Here is a 15563-nt window from a genome sequence, read left to right as displayed (position 1 = left end):
GTGCTCGGCAACAAGAGAGGCCACGACAGTGAGAGGCCCGCTCACCGCGATGAAGAGTGGCCCCTGCTCGCCGCAACTAGAGATAGCCCTCGCACAGAAACGAAGACCCAACACAGCCAAAAATAAATAAATTAATTAAGAAAAAGGAAACATCCATGAGTCTTTTTACATCCAGTTAAATGGTTTTCAACTATGTATGGTTTCCTTTCCTCTATTTCTCCTATTTTATTTTAAACTCTGTGTCTTGATGTTCAAGTTAGCACATCCACATAGACCCACAGGTTTTTTCCCTACGCAAAACTGTGGTTCATCTTACGCAACTAGAAAACAGTTACCAGTGACGCTGGAGCGGTAGGAGCCACAAGAACAGTGACGGACAACACTCACTGAGCACTTGCTATGTGCCGGGCGCTGTCCTAAGTCTATACTTTTTATTTCCCTTAATTATCGCCAGAACCCTATGGAGGAGGAACGATTAATGTGCTCACTCCAAAGATAAGACAACCAAGGTATAGAGGAGTGAAGTCTGTCCCATAATTAGGAAGTGGTAGAGTCAGGGTGCAAACCTGGACAGACCGACTTTCAAATCTAGCCTTTGAATCAATAAGCTACTCTTTGTAGAGTCGAAATTGAGCTAAAATATGGTATTGTGAATGTTTTCTCCTGAAATTTTCTTCCAGTGAGAATCACATAGTCCTGCCAGATTTGTGTCATTAACAATGCATAGGAGTGAGTGAATTTCAGGGAATTTTTCCCTTCAGGGAAATTTTCACTTTCTTCTGAGGACCTGGACCCAGATAGCCAACTGCATCTTGTGAACAAAGGCGTCTCGGGTCTTTTCAAGATGGGGGTCAGCTGTGGTGGGAAGGGTTTTAGGAAAAGCCCTCCCTTGTAGGAGGTCCCTCTCTCTTTCTAGCCATAACCCTTTTGATGGACTTTGTCTCCGGTTCTGGAATGCTGTGTAAGCCTTCAGCGTAGAGTATGGAGTGTGAAGATTGGAAATGAGAACTTCTTTCCTGTTTACTCCCAAACACGGTGGCAGAGAAAGGCGTTAGCTCAAAATGTTAAGCATAAGTTGGGGGCTGAGACAGTGCCCAGAGGAAAAGTGTCTGAAATATGCAGGGACCATATTTACAGAGAGTACAGAGAGGACGGACAGGGTGACCCCATGGGAAGATGGAGAAGGCATAGCAGTTCGTCCAGGCTTCTGGGTACAATTGCCACATCACGACGGCACCCACTTGAGGGTATGAGGCTTTGGGATGGTCACTCCAGGATGGAGACACCCCATGGATGACCTCCCCCTGGGGGCTGTGGGGGTCCTTCTGTCTCCCATCTCCTCATGAGCCCCAGCCTTGCTCAGAGACATCCTGCCTCCTCTAAAAATCCCTTCTGTCACTGGTACCAAGCCACCTAGTAGGCAACAAGCTCCTTTTCTCTCTTCCCTTCACCTCTGATCTTTCTTCAGTTCTCAGAGACAGAAGGCTTGAGGAAAAGGAAAAGCAATAGGGTTTCCTAAAGAAGCCATGGTCCTCTACCTGTGCTCAAGTTCAGACACATCTGCTCCTAAGGTAACAACTCCAACTGTGATGGGGGAAAGATTAAAAGCTTCGATTTGAACTTCAAGATTTTAACCAGTGGGCCAGGCTTGACGAGAAAATTACTAGGCTGATTTCTGGTGCTTTCATGCCAGAGTGTTGGACCAACATTTCTGCCAGGGAAAGTTGGCTTCCAGATGAGGCATCTGGCATTAACTGTGTCCAGATAAGTCAACACTTTTGTTAAGCACCTACCCTGTGCCCGGATCTGGACTGAATCAACTCTTGAGTGTCTGGCGGCAGCAATAGACACATTTGCCTTTAGCCTGGAGATGGCAGAGGAGCAGGAGGGAAGAGAAGGCAGTGATGTCGTGAGCTCTGAACATTTCTTCCAGGGTGTATATTTGTCCAGCTCATTGGTAAAGTGGCTTCCTTTAGTGCATTTTTTATTACAAGTCATACTTCTGCCCCCTCCATGGGGCTAAGAGGACAGTGCAAATGGGCAACAGGAAAACTGAGGGGAGGTCAAGAGTAGGCAGCTCCTGGACATCTGACTGGCGGAAATGTACTCAGTTATTTTTAAATTGTCCACACACATAGTGCTTATCGTGTGGCCAGTCCCTGCGAAATGTTCAATATATACTCATCTTAGCCCATGACACAGCCTTGTGAGTATTATTATTATGATCCCCCTTTGATGGATAAGGAAACAAAGGCACAGAGAAGTTAAGTAACTGCCCAAAGTCACACGATGTGGATTTATTTGGCCAACATCATGGACCACATTCACTTGCCAACACTTACAAATTGGGAGATTTGGGGCACAATGTAGAGGAGGAAATCCGAGACTCAGGGAGGTAGGAGCTTGGACCTGGACTAATCATGTGTGACCTGCACATCTGTCCCCCCCGGCCCAGCTGCCTCCGGAAGGTCTGGAAGACACTCTGCACTAAGGCGTAGAGACTTGTATCAACGAGGGGAAATGCCCACGTCCGTGAAAAGCTCTAGGGTTGCCCCTTTTTGTAGGCCAGGTGTGAACGCAGGGGATCTGGTCATTCAAATGGGCTCCTTGATTTCAGTGAAGCTGAGGGCACCCTGCAGTTGCAGAGGCCAGATGGGCACACACCTCATGTACGATGGTCCCCGAACAGCAGGTATAAACCCACGACCCCAGGAGGCAGAGTCACCATTTTCAGGATGATTACTGAAGCCTTTTGCCCAGATCCAGATGGAATATTTGAAGTGTTTGTGTCTGGAATGTTGACTTTTGATTGGGGTCTTTCAAATGGTAACTAACCATCCCTGGAGAATGGATTTCTAATTTGAAGGGTCCTTTAATGTTAACTGCACCTAGGGCGTTGATTAAATTTAAACTGTACACACATATGAATCCTACTGAATGCACTGAAGTATTTTAAAGTAAATTAGAGGCAATAGAATCAACAGTCTTTCTCACGTGATGATACTCAGCCACTCTGACAGACGGACCCACGTGCCCCATTTCACCATAGTCCCCACCGCTCCCTAGAATCTCCCTGCCAGAGCGTCAGCTGCCATTTGTCACCATGTTTGCTCTGTCATTTCTTTCACAGATGTGTTCAAAGGAAAGTGGAATCTTGATTGTACTAGGTCTCCACCCAAAGAAGGAAAATGAAAATTAGACCTGGGAGGGTTGTATGTTTCAAGAAAACTAGGAGAGAGTATAGTGATTATTTATTTGTATATGGTGTCTATACAATCAATGTGCAAAGCAAAGACAGTCCATTTGGTAAGAGGACAGTTTAAGACGCTGTGGGGAATGGTTTTTCCAAAGATGGCTGTGGCGTTGTCTCCCTGCCATAGGCTCTCCTGTAATGTGACTGGTCACCCCTCAACAACACGGGGCGTTTACAGTTGAGGAGACACAGGTGGAGGGTCTTGCTCTGAAGCCACTCAGGTAACCTGCAGTACGACCAGATCCCAGGCCCAGTTCCTCTGATTCCAGCACAGTGCTCATGGCAAAGTAAAAGGGAGCCAAGTTACAATGGAAGCAGGCTCCTTCTAGGGTGATGCCTCGTGGGGGAATGCAAGCTTGAGACAGAGACTGAGAATCCCATCGGTGGTCAAATTCAAAAGGGACATTGGAGATAAAGGCAAGCTGTTCAGATGCAAGAATGTAGAAAGTAACAAAGAGACTTGAATCCGGGCTGATCTGAGGGATTTGCTTGGCTAATAAAATGTAGAAGGAACATTCTGGGACTCCTGGGGCAAGGTCTCCTTTGAGTCAAGTCAACCCATAGAAACATGAGAGAAAATAATAAGCTGTTGTTTGAAGCCTTTAAGTCTGGGAATGGTTTGTTATATAGCAGTAGAAGGCCAAAATCAAGTCCTCGTGAGGATTATAATCCTCTTTCTACTTACTTCTGCCCGGCCCCAGTAGGCACGTGAGTTGGGGACTTCCCATTTTGGAGTTTTGTCCTTGTTGAGGACTTGCTGTCAAGCACCTGTCTCAACAGGCATTTATCCATCATGAATATTCATGGTGCACACGCACATATACAGTTGGCTTCCATGGAGCAAATGTTTTCTTCCTGGGGAAAGAAGAAAAATTTCCAGCCCTTCCCTAATCATTCTCTACCTGAGAGATGGGTTCCTGAGCCCTATAGATGCCCCTTCAAATAGGTCTGCACTTTATACTTAGGAATAGTAGTTAATTTGTTTTTCACTTTAACAACTAGGTTTGCTTCACACATCTTCAAAAGACTTCTCAAAAGAGGTTAAATGAAGCTGTTTCACGATGGGGTACAGTGGTTCCTCCGTGGCCATACCATGGTGGGGTAGAATCCAGGCCTTTTCACCGTAACCTCTGGTGACCCGCTAAGAACCATCCCGCTTGCCATTTGCAGCAACAAGGATGGACCTAGAGATGATCATACTAAGTGAAGGGAGCCAGACAGAGAAAGGCAAATACCATATGATATCACTTATATGTGGAATCTAAAATATGACACAAATGAACATATCTATGAAACAGAAACAGACTCACAGACATAGAGAACAGACTTGTGGTTGCCAAGTGGGGGGAGAGGAAGTGGGGGAGGGAAGGATTGAGTTTGGGATTAGCAGGTGCAAACTATTATATATAGGCTGGTTAAACAAGGTCCTACTGTATAGCACAGGGAACTATATTTAATATCCTGTGATAAACCATAATGGAAAAGAATATTAAAATAAATGTATATATATGTATAACTGAATCATTTTGCTGTATAGCAGAAATTAACACAACACTGTAAATCAACTATACTTCAATAAAATTAAAAAAAAAAAAAGAACCATCCCGCTGCCAGCCCTACCCCTGCTGACCCCTCCTCCTGGCTTAGTTCCTCATTCTGTATGTATGTACCTGTCTTCATCTCCAATCTGCCCTTTGCAGCTGGAACCCAATCCAGTTTGTCTCTCTTTCTCTCAACAAGCTCACCCTCATCCACCTGGCTCCACCCTCCAGCCAGCTCCCAGGAGCCCTGGTTGCTTGGCCTACTTTGCCATGAGCACTGTTCTGGGATAAGGAGAACTGGGTCTGGGACCCGCTGGTGCCCAGAGAAGCCAGGTAGCTTCCCAGAAGGACACCTCAACTCTGTCTCTCCCCTTCAGGGAAAAGGAAAGAGTGGCCCGAATCCTGGGCTGCTTCTGACTCCGCGTTCTCACGCCCACTTTCATCTTCCTCAGCAGGCAATGCGTTTCTCTCTCACACCCTCTTGGGCTGTTGGACCATCAGGAGGCTTTGTGTGGATGTGTAGGGATGGGGTTCGACCACAAAATATATTTTATCCCTCTCTTCCGAATATATTATTTTGCCCTTTGCCCTTGGCAGTTTCAGACATCCCAGGGAACAGCTGCCAAGACGACAGCCAAGCTTGTTGTGACTTTGGTATTTCAGAAAAGCAATTGCTTAGCTCTGTCCCACACTAATCAGATAGAGATCACATCATAACCTTTTTCAGAACGCGACAAAACAGTTGAATTCAAATAATGCCTTTACCAAGACCCTAATCTATTGTTCCAAACAATTCAACAGCATTCCTATCAGAGAAGGCCATCTTTTTCCTGCCCAGGGCCAGGGAGCCCCACTCTGGGAGACACACAGGCAGACAGGAAGCCACTCCTCTTCCTCTTCCTCCATCTGACCTCAATGCCAAAGCCCGGCTCCAGAAAAGGCCTCGGTGAGCCCAGATGCTCCGGCTCCTCCACTCAGCGAGAACTTGGGGCCGCTGTGAGTGGCTGTGTCCCCTGAGGTCTCGCCCTCTGCACAAAATCCGGTCACTGTAAGTGGTCCCCCACTCTGGAGTTTATCTCCGTCTCTTTCCTGAGTCCAGCCAGCCCATCACAGCTCACCCATGCGATCAGTGCTCTGCTTCTTCCCCTGCAGATATGCTTGGGAACAACTTCGGAATATAAAGCCTTCAAAACAATGAGCAGCGTTTGAGCTAGTAGGGCTGAGTCCTGAGCAAACAGCTGGACCAAATACGTCTTTATCTGTGACTGTCTCCAATTTAAACAACCCACAAGATGTTTGTTCAAAACCCAGGTCAGATCTGGCTGTGCTGTGTTGATGAATTCCACGCCACCCCGCCTCCCATCAGCTGCAGGGAGAAAATGACGTCTTTTCCTGAAAGGAGATTACTTTCTCCTCTTCTCGGGCTGCACTCCCACCAGAGTCAGTGCCGGGTTGGTTTTCTGAGGTCAGTGGCTCAAGGTAGCCCTGGCACCAGTTCCCGGTGGGGCTGGCGTTCCCAGCCGGCGTTTCCGGGGTTGAACAGGGTGGGAATGATGCTTCTCCCCCAGGCAGGAAAATCTGGCATGTAGCTGCCTGTCTGCCCAGGCCTTTCTGATCTCCAATTCGGTTTTAATTGAATACTTTGCAGAAGATGCCGGGGAACAAATTACAAGAAGAAAGTCATCAGTGATATTTACATATCATTAATAAGGCCAATGAGGGATCCAAGTGGAAAGTTCTAGAAGAGGAGGCAGGGAGGAGGGCAGAGCTGATGCACAGGTGGCAGCTGGAGAGCAGCCCAGGGCAAGAGCCACCTTGACAGCAGGTTTGCTGTCTGGAGTGAGTTGGGTAGGTCCCTGAAGAGGAGGATTGTTCTTGGGTGCTTGAGTTCCTGTTGACCCCGCCCCTTTCTGTCTCATGACCTGGGGATCCAGATTCTCAGAGCTGTCGGTCCCATCTTGACGTTTCCTGCATCTCCCAGAAAAGGGAGAAGGTGTGTCTGCATTGGTGTGTCTTCCTCGCGCCCTCCCTTTAGACACCAGGTCAACGTGTCACTAGAAAGGTGTTCTCACAGCCGCCATGCACCTCCTTGCCCTAGTGGAACCCACGCCCAATGACTGTGAAAACTCCATCACAGGGACCACAGGAGAAACAGAGCAGATGAGCCGGCCGAGCCAGGGATGAGGACAGCAGAGGAGGGACAGCCCTGAGGGCATCCTTTTTCACTGACTCTAGTTCTCTTGCCTCCAAATTCTGTCTTCTTTAGTGTGTGAAGAGTCCTGACACGTATGCCTCACTGACCGACACTGGGAGGTGAGAAGTTGGCAGACTTTCCTGACGGTTGCTACCAGAGAGGTAGAGGTACCCAGCTGTGTTCTAGCTTCTTTTTTTTTTTTGCCCAGATTCAGAAATATTTCAGAGAGGTGAGGTTGAGTACAAAGTAACAAGTGCATAAATAACAAGGGACCCAAGATGTAGGTGTAATAAATACGCCAAGTGCCCTTTCAGGCTGTGACTTATGGGCCCTCCTGCCTGCCTGTCCCGGTAACTCCGCTAACCTGGATGAGGAAGCCGCACGGGGCCCCTGTGTTGCTTTCCTAATAGGAATAGGTGCTTGGCTCTCTGCAAAGGGCTGTAACTACCAAGCCCCGGATCACAATATAGTAGTGCAGCACGGAGATTCGAGTTCCATCCTGAGAACACCCTGAAAATCAGCACGTTGCTAATTATAAATGTGGCCGCCAAGGCCCCAGCTTCCTTCTATTCTTCTTACATCCTGCAGCTGGCCAAACTTAGGAACTCATTATCAGATTCCTCTGGAACGGCAGCTGGTGGCTTGATAAGGCGGCATTTGGGGTTTGGGCTGTGAGAGACAGCATCTCTATCACGCTGAGGTCCTGCCTAGGTGATCAGGAAGACACAAGAGCACATCTTGCTCCTTGGCTCGCTCCGGGTGGATAAAACGCCACCCTGCCTGATCCTTGGGCATCCCTAGCTCGGCTATAGGTTTGTCCCAAAGGACCTGTCCTCCCGTAAGTGTGACTCCCCAGAGTTGGAGGGTAGTGTACAAAGTGGGTCATTTCATCCACCCAGAGGCAGGATTAGAAATGGGCAGGTGGGCGTGATCTAGAACAGTCTTTTCTAAAAGTAGAGCTTGGGATCACCTTTCAGGAAATATGCCTATTGGCTCCGTCCAGCGCACAAGACGACAACTCAGCCTCTCCCCTCCGTGCTGGGGACAGACCACTGTCACTGTGTCCTTCTAGCCCCGAAGCTCCTAGGTGGTTAATGGTTCTGGATTTTTTCTTCATTATTATTTTTAATATGGCTGGAAATCTGCCCAGCTGTATGTATCCTGCAGAGAATCAAATTGAGAAAACGTCACACTACCCGTCCAGATTTCTGAGAGCAGATAGAAGGACCAATGGACTCAGGGTCAAGATCCTGCATTTAAAGCCGCTCCACCCCTCCCTCTCCCTGTCTATGACCTTGGGCAGGTCACTGAATCACTCTAGGCTCCAGCTCTTCCTGTAAAATGAAGGACATACTAGGAGCTTTTCTAATCATTATTAGATATTCAATCATTTAACAGCTATGGGTTGCCTACTTGTGTCAGGTGACATGCTGGCTGTTGAACCAAACAGCTCAGGCCACTGCCTTTGAGGGGTGTGCCCTGCACACTGGGGTACAGATGGGCCCACGAGCAAAGGGTACCATCCCGCAGCGCGGCAGACGCAGGGCCGTTCGCCCAGGTCTCCGTGCAGGGAAGAGCTTGCTGTCCAGATCAGAGAGCTGGGTCCAAGGTCACGCCCTTCCTGGGCAGTAGCATCCAGCGACCCAGCGAGGAGCCCGCAGGGTTGGTCAAGGCTCCGGGGGCCTGGGCTGCAGCTGCCTCCTGGTTTCCACTCCAGCCGGGCCCTTTCCTTTCACAGGGAACCATCTCCACTCCACACCTTGTTCTCCATCTCAGCGTCTGCTCCCAGAGAGCCGAGGGCAGTACACAGAGAAGGGTCCCGGGGGGGAGTGTGGGGAGGGGAGGCCCAGGGAGAGGCCTGCAGCCCCTCCTGTTGTTTCTCCACTGCTGTCCTTGCCGGAGAAGGGCTGCACCCCAAATACTTCCTGTCTTAGTTTGGTTTCCCCGAAAGCAGAGCCTGAGTCAAGCCTTGGGTGCAGGGCTTTGTTAGGTGATGTCAGGGAATGGGAGTAAGAAATGGGAAGACGAAGGCGGGGGACGAGGAAAAGCCACCGGTGGGCACTGTTGAGGGGTCCTACCCAGGGAGGCTGGGCTCAGTCCTCCAGGGACCTGCTAAGGAACACGCAGGATTCTCCTTCCATTCCCTTCTCCTCACCCACTCGCAGTCCTGATGGCTGAGGGCTGCCTCCCTCTTCCACATCCTTCTCCCATGTCTGGGTTCCCTTGTTCTTGGGCTGAGTGAGCTCTGGGGGCCTTGGAGAAAGACCTGAGGCTGGAAAAGCTGAAGGTGCCGTGGGCACCTGGAGTGGTCCCACGGGCAGCATTGCACGGACCATCTCCTACAGCAGCAGCCAAAATGAGAGGTGGCCAAGGGGATAGCAGGGGGCCCTGGGGTCACCACAGCCTGTTAATTCTGCCCCTAAATTGGGTTGCTGCTATCCCCTTCGCAGGGCCACCCAAATCTTCCCAGGAACGAGAGACTGAGGCCAAGCTGGGTGTGGACGTGCTACTTGGACAGCAGAGGCGCGGCAGCAGGGCCTTGGCCTGGCCTGAGACCCGGGTGCAGTCCGCAGCCAGCAGCACTTGGGCTCAAACGCTGGCTTTGCCACTTAGCTGCTGAGAGAGCTTACATCAGCTACAGCCCGTTTCCTCGTCTGTAGGACGGGGATAATCAAATCGCTCGCCCCAGAGGTGGTCATGAAGCTCCCATGAAATCTCGCTGGAAAGCACTTTGCACGGGGCCCAGCCCAGATGCTGAGGTCAGTACTCGTCAGCGGTCAGTGTTATTAGCTCTTTCACGGAGTGTCTTTCTCGCGATGGGAGTCTGAACACTTCTTCCCCAGCCCACGTTCCAGCTGCAGGGCATCCTCTATTGTCTATTATCATAACGGCCACAATGGCCAGCGCAGGAACGCAGACACATTTCCCCCGCAGTTGTGAGAAGTAGCCCTGGAAGTATTTCCTTCTCTATTCGTGTGTAAAAGGGCAAAAGAGGCATTGCCTGCATAAAGAATAGATGGCACCCCTTCCAACCTCAGGCTTCCTGGGCGAGATCCCTTGCTAATTCAGAGCCCGTCTGAGGTCACTTACATCCATAATTGCTCCAGGATAACTGTTTTAATGCTTGCACTCAAATCACCCTTTATGCTCCATGAAACAAACTGCTTTACAGTCATCTTTCAGCAGCTTTGTTTTGTGTTTAAATTTATTTATTTTTTATTTTATTTTTGGCTGCTTTGGGTCTTCGTTGCTGCGCGTGGGCTTTCTCTAGTTGCAGTGAGTGGGGGCTACTCTTCGTTGTGGTGCGTGAACTTCTCATTGCGGTGGCTTTTCTTGTTGCGGAGCACAGGCTCTAGGCGTGCGGGTTTCAGTAGTTGTGGCACACAGGCTCAGTAGTTGTGGCACACGGGCTTAGTTGCTCCACAGCATGTGGGATCTTCCCGGACCAGGGCTTGAACCCATGTCCCCCACATTGGCAAGCGGATTCTTAACCACTGCGCCACCAGGGAAGCCCCCTGTTTTGTGTTTATTAAATGACTTATTCTACAGTAAACCTGATGAGAGGCCTGCTTCATTATTCTTGAGTTCCACCCTAGCAGAAATATAATAATCAGGGATTCAAGCGCTTCTGGGTTGCTTGTATGTTTCATTCATCCTTCCCCTCCTTCTCTCCTCCCTCTCAGCATCTTGTGCTACCCTGGATGCCGGCCCACCCCTCCTGCTGTGACCGAGGTCATTTTGTAGAAAGAGGGAGCCCTCCCTGGTGTGGAGGTGTTCATCAACCCTCTGAAAGGTACAAATCAGGACAACAGAGACACAAAGGGTAACATAAGACAGTTACAACTGAGGACTCTGAACTCAGGTCGGGGTTCAAGGACTGACTATGCCACTTGGGAAGGAACTTTATTGGGTGAATAACATCCATCCCACCGGGTAAAGCACTGAGCACCATGCCTGACACGTATGAAGCTAAGACAAGCCTTATTTAAGTGATAACAGGATGTATTAAAGCTAGCAAAGGTTTTGAACTTCGACACACGTGGTTGAAATCCCAGACAGAGCACAGCTAACCTGTTTTAGGTTTGAATTTCAAAACCCTAGTTCAAGCTTTTAACTTTCCTTCAGAACGGGTATAGTCTCCCCAAGGGTATTTAAGGGTAAATCTAGAACATGATTAAAGGCCTTTTAAAATATTGTTTAATATTTATTATTATAATTGTTCATTTCCATGCCTGGGAACAACGAGGGAGAGAAAAAGAGAGGCATGTATGTTGGATGGGGGGCAGGGAGGCAAGGGGGGGGGGCCCACAGCATCTTTCTGGCCCTGGCTCCGTGTGGATCACGGAAGGCCCCGCCCCCAGGGGAAAGGACGCTCACTGGACAGTCCTGTGAGCACAGACCAGAGGAGCACAGGTATTCCTCACACACGAAGCAAAACAGGCCAGCAAAATACAAATTTGGAAGTCGTTGGTAAAGATGCTGCATCTCAGAGTGGCTTGCTCCAAGCTGATCTCCACTCAGCTGAGCCTGGCCGTCATCAATTAAGTAAAAGCCACGTGTTTGGAACCTCGGTCCTGGGTGTCAGGTGTTCAGCCTGTGATGGTGGCCCCATGCTCCCCACGTAATCATGAAACCTTCCAGGCTGCCTTTTCTGTACTCAGGTCCGCTGCCTTGACATAGTTCTTACTTGGCATATTACGTAGGGTAGGCGAGGCTATGCTGTGGGTCACGTGATTTTCAAGGACCACAATCCTCCAGGTTTCCCCTTATATGATAACTCAGGGATTGGGCTCCATCCTTGACGGAGTCCTTTGTGCTCAGCCTGGCAAAAAGGAAAAGGAGAAGAAAGCCTGGGAGGCAAGGATTCTCTTTGGCCCACAGACCACCAGCCAGGACTTAGCACGTGGTCCCTGTTGGGGCCATTGCAAGGCAGGCGGGGAAATGCAGTCTCCTTGAGGGGCAGGACAAGTCAATGGTATGGTGGGCATCTAGCCCGTCTGACACCCTGGGCATTATTTCAGTCATCACCTCCACTCATAGTTCACTGACGCTCTTCTCTGCAGTGACCTTAGACAGTTCACAAAAATGAATTTATGTTCAGGGGAGTTAAGTGAAATGTTCAGGGTCACAGGGTTCGCTGAAAAGGTTGAGCTACCTAGTGTTCAAGACCCAGTTGTGTTAGTTGGGATAGGCTAGGCGATGCTACAGAATAACAGCCAGATCTCAGGGGCTGGAGACACGAAGGCTCATCTCTCCAGATCCCACTGTGATCTGTGACCCACCACCCTCCTGGCTGGGGCTTCGTCTTTCAGGCCGCTTGGATCTCTGGCTCCTCCTTCTCATCATGAAAACTCCTTCATGTGTGGCTGCAGGGGGGAAAAGGGTGGGAAATTGCACAGTGACTCTTACACGCCTCCACTCATAAGTGACCCACATCATGTCTGTTCCCATTTCATTGGTCAAAGCAAAGCACAAGGCCATGGCTCCTTCAAGGGGGCAGGAAGGGTGACCTCCCCGGACGTCTGGGAAGGGAGAGCTAAGAGGCTGGGTGAACCCCAAAAACGGAAAGGGGCTCATGAATGCTCCTTGGACCTGATTTCAGATGGTCACTTACACTCTTTATTTCTATCACTATTTTTTCAGAATATAGAGCCTCAGAAGTCTCTTGGACCTGAGAATATCTGAGGCTTTTCACCCACCTGCACCCTTCGTTCTGTTCTAGACCCCCCTATGGTTCTGGTGGGATTGTCTGACCCGAGATCCTGCATTTCTATTAAAATTCAAAGCCTCTTTAGATTCTAAGGCAAGGCAGGTTTCAGTTTCTATAGCATCAGGAACAGAAAGGAAAGGGGCTTGAGCTGACAAGAGCCACTTTCTTAAGTCTTGTCTGAGGACCATAGGCAAAGGGGAGAAAAGGATAGACAGACAGACAGAAACACACACACACACACACACACACACACACACACACACACAGCAGGTGTGTGTGTGTGGGGGGTATGCCCCTTGGATGCAACCACATCTAATCCAGCCTACCCTTGGCCTTCAAAGTTGCAGGACCCCATAAAGCCCCAACTCATACTGTTTTGCCCTGGGCTGATTTGAGTTGAGTTTACTTCACTTACGAATGAAAAAATTCTTATATATATATATATATATATATATATATATATATTTTTTTTTTTTTTTTCTCAAATAGTCTTCTGGAGAAATGCAGCTCTGGCACCTGGATGGAGAAGCAAGCAGGTGCACTGTTATAAACATGCGAGAGAAGCTGATCCATGGATCCAGACCAGGGAGGCATCGAGGAAATGGACAGATGTCTGGATCTTTGGCTGAGAGCCAAGATAGGATTAGGAGTGGGAAGGCAGGGCACCATGGTTCTCCAGCGTGTCTGAAACCATTTAGGGAGAGGGGACAGAGGGGTGCACCCTGAAGTCCCAAGTCTGAGCCATTCCACATGACTCCAGGAGCTCAGCATTGAGATGGTTATTTCCTATGTCATCTCTGGCAAGAGCCGTAATGTAGGATATTTCTAATGAAACTGAGTCCATACAGCACATTAACTTTCATTTAGTTTTTTTCTATGATTTTTTTTCTAGCCAAGTTTTAAGAAACCAGGGAGGACCTTTCTGAGGAGCTAGATGCAGTCAAACTCCCAGCCCTCTGGATGCTGGGGTGGGGAGGTAATCAGATCCACCCGGGTGTGAATGGAAGTTTGGGGAGAACCATCGAGGAAGAAAGAAAATGAGAAAACTAAGTTATTTAGTGTTTGCTCTAGGTGCCTGCTTCTGCATATGCAGTATGTTTAATCCTGTTCAATCCTGAGAGGAAGTTTACTTATTTTTTTTAATGAGGAGATGTAGGCTGAGAGAGGGAGGGTAAGTCACTTGCCACTGCCTTACAGCTGGGATGGGAGATGGCTTTCTCTGATCCCAACACCCATGCACTATCCAGGGAACAATGATGCCAGGCCAAAGACAGCCCCCTGGACCCCCCACTCCTGTTGGTAGAGGCCAGAAGTTCTGATAGAACCGAAAACACTACAGGCTTTCATTTGTGATCAAAAGCAAAACTTTTTAAGATTTTGAATGAGAGAAAGAGCCCCCCAAATCAGGAAAGCTTATGTTCCTGGAGACAAACTTCATCCATTTCATAACTTTGTGCCTGGTGGCAGTGGGTCAGACGTCAAGGGCGGGGTATCAGTCTGGCTGGAGTAGGAGTAAAGTATGAATCTGCCTGGGAACTTCGAGGCCCTGCTTGTCAGTAAATACTGAGCTGTACACAAATGAGGGAGCGGTGATAAGAGTCAGGACTTCTAAAAAAAAAAAAGAAAAGTTTCCATTTCATTTCTCCCACTGTGTATAAAGTGATAGAGAATGAAGAAGAGATGATAGCAGATAAAGCAAAAGGGTAATACAGTAGCACAAAGGCAGCACACACTGAAAAATATTTTGAAAAGTTAATGGTGGAGAAAGGGTTTCCTCTTTTGAATGCTCTGGAATTATGGGGGTGAAAATGAATGGGGGACACTGAACATTTCCTGGCTTTATAAAGGAAAATGAAGGTGGGAGATGAATTTCAAGGAGAGAAAGTCGAATAAAAGTCTTACAATGAAATACCATGCTCAGCAAAAATAACTTGAGCTACAAGTAACCACATGGATAAATCTCAGAAACAATGTTGAATAAAAGTTACATGTTGCATTATATTGTTTACATAAACTTTAAAAAACCATGCCAACCAGTTAGTTCTATATATTGTTTAAAGGTTCATGACCACGTAAGGTAAGTATAGTCACGCATTGGATGAATAAATACCCCATCCAGGATTGCAGTTACTTCTGGGTGGGGAGGAAACAGGATATTTTGGATGAAGAACAATACAGGGGGTTCCCACTGCTTTTGATAGTCGTTGGTTAAGCTGAGTAGGGACAAAGCGATATTTGCTACTTAGTCTCTGCGTGTTTTTGATGTCTGAAATGTTTCCTAACAAGAGAGAGAGGTAGGTGACAAAGATGAATTTAGCATAGCAAAGCAAAGGGCAAGGGGGCCACGGAGCTGGGGAAGGATCCTAAGATCCCCTTAGAATAGTTTGTCCAAAGTATGAGGTCCTGCTGTATTGCATATTCGGCTATCAGTAAAAGGCAGCTTAAATGTGACATTTGGAAATTGTTTTTGCTCATGAATCATACACTTCGTATGTCTTACCTCTCACTTTATGCAAATACAATGCCAGTCACACAGTGGAAAAATCTCTTGTGGGTGATTCATTATGAGAAACTGATATGTTTTCTTTTCTAGTCCTTTTATCTTGGCCAAATTATAAATATTTTAAATGTCAAAGACCAGGAAGAACAATGTCATGTGCAGTCCTTTGGGGAGACAGGTAATCCAACAATAGAAGGCAGAATTCAGGATGAACAGAAGTATTGCATTCAGTTGCAGTCAATTCCCATCCCTGCAAATTTACAAAAGCAGAAACTTATGTTACTATACCTTTGGGCTTTATATTGATTAAAATATCATAATAACCTTTACCATATAAAGAACTTGTATAAATCCAAAAGAAGACA

General features: G+C 48.1%; 1 protein-coding gene across 1 annotated transcript in view; it reads right to left on the bottom strand.

Moving 5' to 3' along the window:
- Positions 1-13152: 13152 nt before the first annotated feature.
- Positions 13153-15563, bottom strand: part of LRRC30 (leucine rich repeat containing 30) — an 85116-nt gene continuing 82705 nt past the window's right edge. The window contains exon 2 of the mRNA XM_082418736.1: positions 13153-15448. The gene's annotated coding sequence lies outside the window, so the exon portion shown is untranslated. The remainder of the gene's footprint in view (positions 15449-15563) is intronic.

This window comes from Balaenoptera physalus (genome assembly GCF_965194825.1).
Source record: "Balaenoptera physalus genome assembly, chromosome: 12".
In the NCBI taxonomy this organism is placed as follows: Eukaryota; Metazoa; Chordata; class Mammalia; order Artiodactyla; family Balaenopteridae; genus Balaenoptera; species Balaenoptera physalus.
This window is presented reverse-complemented; position numbering and strand designations above follow the sequence as displayed.